Source organism: Phoenix dactylifera, chromosome 8 (assembly GCF_009389715.1).
Source record: "Phoenix dactylifera cultivar Barhee BC4 chromosome 8, palm_55x_up_171113_PBpolish2nd_filt_p, whole genome shotgun sequence".
NCBI classification, from domain to species: Eukaryota; Viridiplantae; Streptophyta; class Magnoliopsida; order Arecales; family Arecaceae; genus Phoenix; species Phoenix dactylifera.
Window position 1 is genome coordinate 23,804,752 of NC_052399.1, and position 10,881 is coordinate 23,815,632.

Below are 10,881 nucleotides of genomic sequence, written 5' to 3' on the forward strand. Positions count from 1 at the left end.
TATTCCAATACGAGTTGCAATAGTTTGTCTTTTAGTGTGAGCCTATTTTAGTTTGGTGGAACTTTAGGCTTAATATATTTGAGTTTATATTTTAGTTGTAGCGAGATGCAAGAGACAGTGTGTTTTATAAATAGGAGAAAATAGAAAGAAGGGAAAGAATGAAAGATGTTGTCTTTGGTGAGGCGTGAGTAGAGAGAGCCTTCTTCTTATGTGGCTCAATTTTATTTTTTTTAATCCTAATTTTGTTCCAGTAAATATTTTAATTTTTCATTTAATTTTTGGTTTGCATTTTAAATATTTAATATTTTTTATGCATTTTTAATATTTTTTTTGTTTTTAAAAAATTTTTGGTTTGCATTTTTAGATCGATATGACCTCAGATGGCATGCGGTTCGGCATACCTGAGCAAGAGGGTCGGTGTTGACCAAAAAACCGATGGGAGGGGAAAGGACGAGATGGTTGGCGTCCATCGCCATTACTGATTTGCTGGTCCGCAGACTAAAAGAGGAAGGAGAATGAGGGATAAATTATGCCTCGGCATCATTTCACGAGGTGGCAGCGTAGTTTTAAGGAAGTGCCCTTTTTTTTCTCTCTTATTAGATTTGCGCTAGCGACATAAGATCCCTCGAAAGGAATTAGTATATTTTTCTTCGCTTTAGCTGGCTGGCTGATCGAAGCAGTGCCTCGATGAAACATAAACTTGGCGAGCTCTTTAAGAAGATTAAATCTATGGGCCTTAGGCCCATGGCCCTTATCACCTATGCGTGTAATTTAGATGGTTGGCACTGAGCTTTTCATTGGGGTGGAATGCAATGAATGATGCATTTTGAAATCCACATTCAATCAATGGATAACTTTGCATGCAAATACAAAATTTATAGTTAACTGCGCTTTGCATCTTTGTAATTAGTGGAAATACATTTCTATTAAAAATAGACCTTAAATTGCACTACATTCTTAGAGTAGGTCAACTAGATTGTAATGTGATTTCATGGAGTTGAGTATCTTGTGTTAGTGTAGTCCTATGTTCTGACATTATTATCCTATATAATTTCTATAATAAAGTAGTCAAGATTGTATAGAAGAATTTAATATGATAATGTTTATTCTGAACATTGTCATGTCACAGTCGAAGGATGCCAGCTTGTCGACAATGCACTTATCTCAAAGTCCCAGTGGAACTATTTAGATGAAATCAATGACTTCTTTTCCCTCTATGCCGATAACACAATTGGGCCTCGGCCCAGATCTTTTTTATAATTATTTATAAGAACGTTTTAAAAAATAAATATCGAGGAATTTAAAACCTTTGGCATGTCGGTAAATTGAAACGGCTGCCGGGGTCCAAACAAAACCCTGGTGCGCCTTTAAAGCCTCGCTTTCTCCCCCGGAGAGAGCGGGAACGACAACCAAAGAAAATAATAAACCGACTTCCAAAGCCGTCCGATCTCCCCGATGCTCCATCCCTCCACTTCTTTTCCCCTTCCCCTCCTTCCGGCTTCCCCTCTCTCCTGTCTCCCGATGGCCACCGAGGGTTTCCTCCTCGCCTCCCAGGAACTCGGGCCCCTCCGGCGGCGCCGCCGCCCCTCGGCGCCTCCACTCCCGCCTTCCGTCCTAGATCCATGACCCGGCGTCCGGATCTCCGCCATCCCTTCGTATACGGTGTACATATACGGCAGACAGGGTGAAGCCAGGCAGCAGTCTTTATCTCGGCCGCTAACAGATATACCTTTTTGGGTTCGCTCCTCGTTCCCCTCTCGCACATAGATTTCGTCGCTCTCTGGGAAATGTGATGCTTCTTAGCTTATTTTATTTGATCCCCTCTATTTACTTTCACAAATGTGATTAGGTTTTGTTGTGGAGGAAATCTTTCTTTGCTCGTCTTGTATGAATCTTGATGTTCTTTCCTCCGTTTGATCCCCAAATGTACATTCTCTATGTTTTTAGTTAAATATCTGTGGCTGTTTCTCTCTATATCTATGGAAAATCTTTGATCTTTCTTGCTAGTAGCAGTCGGGTGTTTGTCAATTTGATATTTTTCTACCTGTGTGAGGTTTCGTTTTGTGATTTGTTGGAGCCTTTGATTTGAGTTTCTTTCGTATGTGCTATAAAATTTTGGAATTGAACGAAAATTTAGATGCGGAATATATTAGCAATATATGACTGTGTGATGGCACTTTCCATGATATGTTTGGAAATAAAAAACAAAGTTCTTGTTTCTAATGCTTTATATGGATGGTTGAGTGCTAATCTTCCATTCATGTCATTTTTTCCCCTAATTTGTGATCTTTAACATTTGAGTAAAACATAGTTGTTTTTTTAAAAACGTATTTGGTTAAGTCCACCCCATTTTTGTTTTAGGATTTGAGAATCCACCTATCGAGGTTGCCATCTGATCAGTCAGGGGTCAATCCGAAGGTGTGAACAATGTTGGGGAGCAGATTATATTGTTCTCAAAAGGTTGGATTGGTAGTGTAAGTGACAAGAAGTGATGGAAGATAATGCCTGTGCTTAGTTTTTTATTCTTGTAAGCTGAACCTTGTTGATCGTTTGGAGAGGATGCCATCCTTGGGATCCTTCTTTTAGCGTTTTAATTCATGTTCTTAATGAATTAGTCCCATTTTTTTTCTAAAAAAAATTATCCATCTTCTTATGGTTGTTGCAGTACTTGTTTCTAATACGCTTAAGTGGTTTTACTTCATATCACCGAAGTAAGATTCTACACCAACATATTGGGGTGATTGACAATGAATTTTAAGTTTGAGAATAACTTGTTAAAATTCCAGGTTGCAAGGGGATAGCTTTGTTTCCAATCTAAATGAACCTGAAAATAACTGGGACTAATTTGGACAGAATCATTTCAATCAAACCAGGGTCCGAGTTTCAAGGCTGTTAGGACATGACCTTTCCCTTGCTTCAATTTTTTCTACACTTATACTTTATCTCTTAGCTAGCCAAGAAGGTTCTTAACTTTATAGTTGAGGTAATGCTGCTGATCCACCTTTTTCAATTTACTATTTTTTCTCTTTGTCTAGAACGAAATCTCAGACTAGTATGGGCAAAGAACCTACTAATAGTCTGTATCCCGAGCTGCCAGCTCACTGAACCACAAAATGCTAGCTGTTTCGCTCTCTGCTGTCCAGTCTGTATGCTGAATGGTTCCCTCTGCAATTATTTAGGTGAAGTTTGGGGTCTACCATTTTCATGTCCATTGTCTGATCATCCAAATTCGAGCATAAAGTTTGATTCATCCTACCAATGACTTAAAACATTTTTTTTATTATGCTGGAGAAAATAAGGTTTCAATGATATCAGGTTCTTGTTTGCTTTTTTTACTATAGTAAATAAGTCATAAATCTACTCCCACATTTGGTTCGTTTAGTACTGGAAGGGGAAACGGGTCCTACAGCAATTTGTGTTTTGATAATGTCAAATAGATACAAAATGCTTACATTAATGATTATGTCAACATTGCTTGCCCTTCATATTTTAGCATTTGCATCTGTATTTTTTATCTAATTTACATGACCATTGCTAGTTTCAATGCTTTTGCCGCTTATATCTGATGAAACATCAGCTACCTTTGCAAAAAATTTTGGATCCTGAGCTCCCCTTCTTCTGGCATAGAATTTTTCTCCTGACTTTTTCAACTTAATCTGCTGGTCTCAATATGTATCATTGATAGTATAAGCTTCTTCACATTGATTGCAAGTCACTTTAGGTTCCTAGATGGTATTGTTTTTAAGTGGATGCTTTTGATTTTACCATCTCTTACCCTAGCACAGTGCAAGTATTATCATCATCTGATTCTTCAGTAGTTCTTGCGAAAACTTCTATGTTGCTTGGTTGCCTATCTGCTTTGATCTCCAAGTGACCATTTCTTACTCCCGTTTCTCTTCCATCCTCTCATTGAGACTTCAAACCTATATAATGTCATGAAGGCTGCATCCGGCAATCTTTCTCCTGTCTAACCCTATTGCATATGTTGTTCAGGTTGTCTTTGATGCTTCAACTCTGCTGTGTTGTGATATATTGGATATACTTTAGAGGATAATAGTCCAGGTTACATATGGTTGAATTACCAATTTTATTTTTTCTAATAGTAGAACATAGATCAAGTATTTTGATTTTGCTTCCAATTGTTTGTAAACAGGAAATATATCTGCTATTTACAATTCTTGTACATCTTTTATATAAAAAAAAGCAATCAATATAGACAATTGTCATACTGCCTCTTGGGCATTTGACATTTCAAATAATGGGATCATTTGACCCTAAGCGGGCTTCTCAATATGAATATTGGCACTGGTGTTCTCCGAAAACTAATGTGATGGAGCTGCCTTCCTGCTGATATCACCTGTGTTCCTGGTGGGGCCAAAAATTCTGAATAGTGTTCAGTGGGAGAAGGCTTTAGCAGTGAAAGCAGGGATTTGAAGGGGACAATGGTGGATGGGTGCTGCTGCATTAACCTAGAATTAAGTGAAAGAAAAATGGCAAGGAGGAGAAGAAAAACAGCTGTACCTGTACCTGTAGAAATAGAGCCTTGATAACCTAGATTGCAGTCTCCTTCTTCACTTGGATTGATAAGCTTAATTTCCAGTCATGAAATCTTCCTTTGCATGGTATCCAGGAGACTCAAACTTGAGTCTGTGATAGGTCTCTCCCTAACATTGAAAGACTACATTTTTCATTTCCATTCTTCTTTTAAATTAAAACATTACCGTAATTTTCCAAGCTTTTGGAAACAATTTCCAACAACCTACAGCAAAAGTTTATAAACATGTTTCACTTAAATAAAATAATATGAAGATCAACAATCACATCATTTGCCAATTCTGCCTTCGTGGTTTTGCTTTGCAATAATGTTTGCTGAGTAGCTTTTGAACTTTTGCAAAGACTCATACTAAGCCCCTTTAAAATATATTGGTCAAGCTCTGCTTAATAAATGCTGTTGATTCGAGAATGGATTTTCGAAGTTACAGAAAGTTTGTAGTTCTACTGGATCAGTTGCATACAATGATGTGTATCAGAGTATTATTATTATTTTTTTATTCCCTAATTCCAATTTCTCCCCGCATGTATAACTCCAAGACGTTTGAAATTCATTGCGTTATTGCGGTGATCTCTTTATGTCATGAAGGATCGTGAACTTTCAAGTGTGGTCTAACAATAGGCATAAAGTGCGTAAAGATTTCTATTACTAATAAGAAGATATTACAAAAGAAGGGGAAGGGAAGACAAAAAGGAAATAGTGTAAGCAAGTAGGGAGGAAAAACAAAAGAAAATTAAAAAGCAGTCTTCACTCTAATTTTCCTGAAGAAGCCTTGTCAGCACTTGAATCTTTCTCCTTAACAAGTGACATGTATGAAGCCAACATCCTCTTAATATTCCTGTTCAGTTCCATAGGTGGGCTGCTGGAGTTTCTAAGGACTCTTCTATTCCTTGCCAGCCAAATTTGCCAGCAACCTGCAGCAACTATCATTTCTCATCCTCTCCTCCAGGCTTTCCTGTCCATTTTTAGATCTCCAATGAACCTAGAGATCCTCAGCCTCCTTGGGTGTATCTTGTATCCTATGGGACCTCTAGAAATGTTTCCAAATGCTCAAAACCACCTTGCTCAAAACTTCAAACGCTTTCCATCCAACAAATATGCTCTGTTATTTAGTATTTCTTAGTACAGTCAAATTGCATGCGTGAACTACAGTTCTAGTACATTTACATATGGCGGTGCTGTCATAGTGACCCCAGATTAATTTAAATTGATTGACATGAGCTTATAATAAAGCACATGCAAACATTGTGTCTGCCATATAGTACAAAGGATTAGGTAGATGGAGGAGGAGGTGTTCCTTAAGGCAGTAAGGATGATGTCTAATGTGCCTAGAGTTGTCCTTATTCTTGCATCTTTATATGACATAAGGGGATAAGTAAATTTGATAAGGTGAGAAATGTTCTGCAAGTCTAATTTGAGGAGTGAAGAAGGATCAGAAAGGATGAGCATATTGGATAAAAGGATTTCTGATGTGGGTATCTCTTGAAATATAGGAAAGACATAGTTATGAGTATATAGGAGGTTTTTTATTAGAAAAAATGAGATTGGAAATTAATTGACTATGTACGTCAAAGAACAAAATTATAACTTGGTCAAGATTGGGGCTCATGTTTGAGCTTAAAAGTATGTCAATCAAAGTGGGACTAAGAAAATGTTGATGGAAGTGATGAGAAATAATGTCATGAAGCTTGCTATAGAATATAGTCTTCTTTGGGGCAAAATGGATGAGAAGGATTCCGATGGCTTGTAGGTTTCCGGATTATTATTAAAGAAATACCTGAAGCTGATGCTGAGCCTGCATTTTGCTAGCATTCATAGTTTTTTTATGTTTCCATGTAGCATATATATGACGCTCCTCTCTTCTTTTCTGACATTGATAGTTGGCATTTTATTAGGTCATTCATGTAGCCTTTGCATCTATGATGTTGAACACTGTCATTTCCTATCTTAGCATTGATGCCAAATAGCGTTTTTGGTAGGCAGGTGGATTGTGAACCCGCGCTCAGCTGCTTGGCAGCTGGTAGGCATCCCTCTCCTCTTAGGAGAAGTCAAGGGTTCAAACCCTGGTGGTGGTATCCACAACATGTCTCAAGAAAAAAGGTCATGTGTGTCAAAGAACTTTGCACCTTGACATACTAGATTGGTAATGAATCCAGCCCTCTTATCTATAGACATATCAAATTCATCTGAAGTTGGAAGTTTATTATAGTGTCTACAACTTCCATATTTGTGCATCAGATATCTTGATTGCGCATCTGGATCAGTTTCCACTTGTGGACTGGTAAGCTTCTTGTTTCTCTTGACCATAGAATTCTCACATGGCTATTGTCTACTGAGCTGAAGCAGGACACGCATCGTGGAAAATCTTGGCTGGCATTTTGCTCTGAAAAATTCATTTTAGCTCTTTGTTCGGGTGTAGAAGTATTTGAAATATTTTGACATTATCTTCTGCTACCCTCTTAACACATTAGCTGTGCAACTGTCATTTAAGATTGTCTGCCTGCCATATCTCAGGAACCATTGCATCATGGAGAATCTTTTGGCTGGAGCTACGCTTTGAAACCAGTTGTTTTAGATCTTTGTTTGGGTGTAAAGTTATCTGAAATGTTTTGGCATCATCTTCTGCTACCTCGTTAACACATGAAAGTGTGACTGTCATTTTAGATCATCTGCCTACCATATCTCAGAAATTATTGCCAGCTTCATTGTCCGTTTGCATATTCGGTAATTTTTATTCCTGGGTACTTGTTTGGGAATCTAAATGAGCTAGACCATAAACCATCCATGTGCTTATTTTCTGTCCCTTAGTATTTCTTATTTTTGCTCAACTATCATGTCCAAATACTTTAGACGTATCACTGACAAGCAACTCAGTTAGAGCTTCACGAACAAGGTAATATTTTGTGATCTTGCAGTGTAGAATCCCCGTTGCTGTCTGAAGGCTCCGAGATTTAATAATGCTATATTCAAAGTAACCATGAGATATGCTCGATGAAAATTTAAGAACAATAACAAAAGCTGAACAATCGGATAATATCACTCCCGGCAGGCTTTCAAAGCGTAAGGCATCTTTTTATCATGTTGTGAAGTAACATGATCTGATACTCATTAGCAAAACTTTACCAGGAGAAGTTTATATTCTTCAATGTGCATTGGAAATTTGATAGACCTTGCGATGGATGTGCGAAACCATCGGATGCTGCCTTGGTTATTGCAACCTAAGTGCATGACGTGGTTCACAAAAGAACCAAAAGCTCTGCTTTATTTTTAAGCTATGGATGAGGTTTGTTCTTGATTGTTTATCCGGCGTCTTCTTTTGGTTATCTACAAAGATATTTTGGCAACTTCTGTATTTCCAGTCCTCCTAACACTTCAATTTGGAGGTGCTGGCAACGCTAGATTATCTGAATGTATAGGTTTGAAATTAATTTGACTGCATTATTGTGGCACCTTTCTGGTGTTCCCTTTCAAGTAGATAACCAGTGCTTCTAACAAATATCATGATGCAATGATATGATATGCACTACTTAAGAGTTTTAGGTACATTTTAGAATTTTTGGAATCTACCATCCTTAGAAGCTTACAGGCGTTTGATGATTATTACAATTGAGAACGACAAAGGCCTGTCCTTTTGCCAGTTGCAAAATGGTACTGAACCGTGTAACAACGAAAAGCTGAACCTTGCGAACCTTCTATAGAAGCACAAGGCACAAGCTGCTGCTGGGGAGACTAGGAAGCAAAGGAAGCTTAAACTTTGCAACAGAATCCACTTGGGTGCGAACCTTGCGATGCCCCTTCGTGAGATGTGCATCTCAACTGGGAAACACACTGTTAAAGGCCAGAATCCAACGGCACCCAAGAATGCAAATACGTCATCAAAGGAAGGCATCAGCATGCTAGAAGAGTGCATATCAACACGAAAGCTGTTCTCCAGAGCAATCTACAGATATTGATGCTCCATTCAAAGTTTTTGTTGCTCGTTAAATGATGCTCATGAGTCAGGATTTTGAAGTTTGGGCACGTTTTGGCAACCCATGTTTCCACAGCTGCATAAAGCGGCTTGCAGAATACCTAATGGAATTGTAGATTGAGGACCAACATGCTCGTCGTCTTAGTCATGCAATGAAAAATTCTAGGGACAATCTCTTCTGCGGATCTGGCATGGGGATTACCTGCTATGCACCAAATAGATGCACTGCAATGCAAACATTCGAAAAGCCGCAGAGCCAGTGGGGCTCCTAAAATCCAAACCCAGTATGTTCCCTGGAGCTTGGTTCCCAAACGCAGCATAACCAAGGCAGCCAAAAAGGATGTAGAATGCTGCGGCCGTCGACACACCAATCAGGCTTGCCTTCGTCATCATCACGTTGTTCTCTGCTGGGGGGATCTCACAGTGTCCTAAAAGATCCATAGGGATGATAGTTATCCGGGTCATGAATAGTTTTCTGAAAGAGACGCGGGGTGTTTTTGTGCAGGCCAGGGGAGTCGATCACTTGATTATAGCTATCTGGGTCATGAATAGTTTTCTGAAAGAGACACGGGGTGTTTTTCTGCAGGCCAGCAGTTGCCCTACCTGGATTTCTATTATAGAATCACGGAATATGAATGGGAACAGGCAATATCTCCAAGCGGTTTTAATGCGTTTCGAGCTTTCTGAGCTGAATCAACATCCACGCCAACTTCTGTTCCTGCAGCAAGGCTTTTCCAGCATCACTTGTTGAGGACACAGGTTTGATTCAGATTATCGAGCAACTTGTTTGTGCTATAAGAAGAATAATTGATGGTCAAGTTGTTTGCTATATAAATTTGTTCTGATTCGGATTAAGAGTGGTGCACCTGAAATTACTCTGGCTGCTGAGAGAACCACTGCGATGAGGGAGTAAGCCAAGGGACACGACTGCAGCGATGATGAACAGCCACCGCAGCTTATGAAAAAGTTGGGCAGTTGTGAATAATATCTGAACGATCCCAAACACGACCATGTAGAGACTGGCGGAGACACCGAAATCAGCATAACGGCCCCTCTTGTGGAAACAATTGGACTTGCTCACCGCCCTGCGTCCATGCATCAGGAAACATGTTCTAAGAACTCGTCAAGGTCCCTGACAACTACATTCTCTGGAATTTGGGAAGGTTTAGTAGATCACTGAATGCTTTGTCCTTGCACAAGAGTACCATGAGCTTACGCAGCACTTATGGATGCTATGATGGTGTAGCCAATGGCTACTCCGAATAAGTTGACATATTGGCACAACCCACATAAGCAAAGCCGTATGCCCCTATTCCACCTGGGAGACATAGATGCTAATCCGTATTACATTCAAAGAGAGCTATTTTGCAAGCACAGGAGATGCAATTTGGGGTAGCAGCACCTTGGTGTAGTTTCTCATTCCGGATATTGGGTCGGAATTCCTGTAGCAAGCCTCTGAACCTGTGACTGCTGTTATGATATTTGCATCGCCGTCAACATCATTCCTGCATGTTTGTTGGTAAATTTAACTTCAGATCACAGGTAATGAATATTAAGAGAAAATAATCATAAACTCAATCAGGTACTGTTGTTCTAAAAAAAAAAAAAAGTTAATATATATGCACCTAATTAGTAATAAACCAAAGCTTGGACTGTTAGAATCTATTGATTGATTGATTATGCCAAACTTAATTGGTCTTATCAAACTTCATCTTGATTGATTTGTGATTGATTGTGCCAAACTTAGTTAGCCTTGCCAAACTTTATCAGCATCCTAGTCTATATAAAAGCTACTTCAGTACATTATAATAGACAGGCAGAAATACAGTTCTTTTCTTTTATACTTCTGTTTTCAATATAAACAATGCTATTTTACAGATAGACAGATGTCTAGAGTTGGTACGTAGTAGTAGTGTGCCTCCCAACTGTACACTATTCATTAAAAAGTAATGCAATGCATGTGCATATGAACAATTATTCTGTCACCTGGCGATTTTTTCTAGCGTGTGTAACTGGCACCCAGAGGCGTTTTCTTTCATAAAATAAAAGTTTTAATATAAAGTTTATCCAAAACACATCTATACTCCAAACTTTCTTCGTTGCACATCCTCATTGTACCAAATAAAAACAGGGACACTTTTTCTCAAGCATAAGAAAAACATGAGAAATTATATTCTGTACCAAATGCAATGCTGCCGTGCACCATACTAATCAACTCAACTTGCTCATATAAGTTTTATTCATCATGTATACAACCATATTGATACATGCAGTGGAAGATATAATTCTTTGGAAAACATAAGTGCTAATCCTTCCTGCTGAAATCGGAGAATTTACTCGCTCGCGAGTGGGAAGGATG

The 10,881-nt window shown here is 38.8% G+C and overlaps 2 long non-coding RNA genes across 3 annotated transcripts; one reads left to right on the forward strand and one right to left on the reverse strand.

The window, feature by feature from the left end:
• The first annotated feature begins 1,348 nt into the window (after positions 1–1,348).
• LOC120111642 lies at positions 1,349–7,345 on the forward strand. The gene is made up of 2 exons (XR_005513074.1): positions 1,349–1,737; positions 7,067–7,345. It is a non-coding gene; the product is annotated as an uncharacterized LOC120111642 (long non-coding RNA).
• A 1,468-nt stretch (positions 7,346–8,813) lies between these two features.
• On the reverse strand, positions 8,814–10,029 carry LOC113462646. Of its 2 annotated transcripts, XR_003385446.2 has the most exons (4): positions 9,925–10,029; positions 9,739–9,840; positions 9,389–9,670; positions 8,814–9,314 (listed from the first exon to the last, which is right to left on the reverse strand). It is a non-coding gene; the product is annotated as an uncharacterized LOC113462646 (long non-coding RNA). The 2 variants fall into 2 exon arrangements; XR_005513073.1 differs by having other exon boundaries at positions 9,389–9,840.
• Positions 10,030–10,881: the final 852 nt, after the last annotated feature.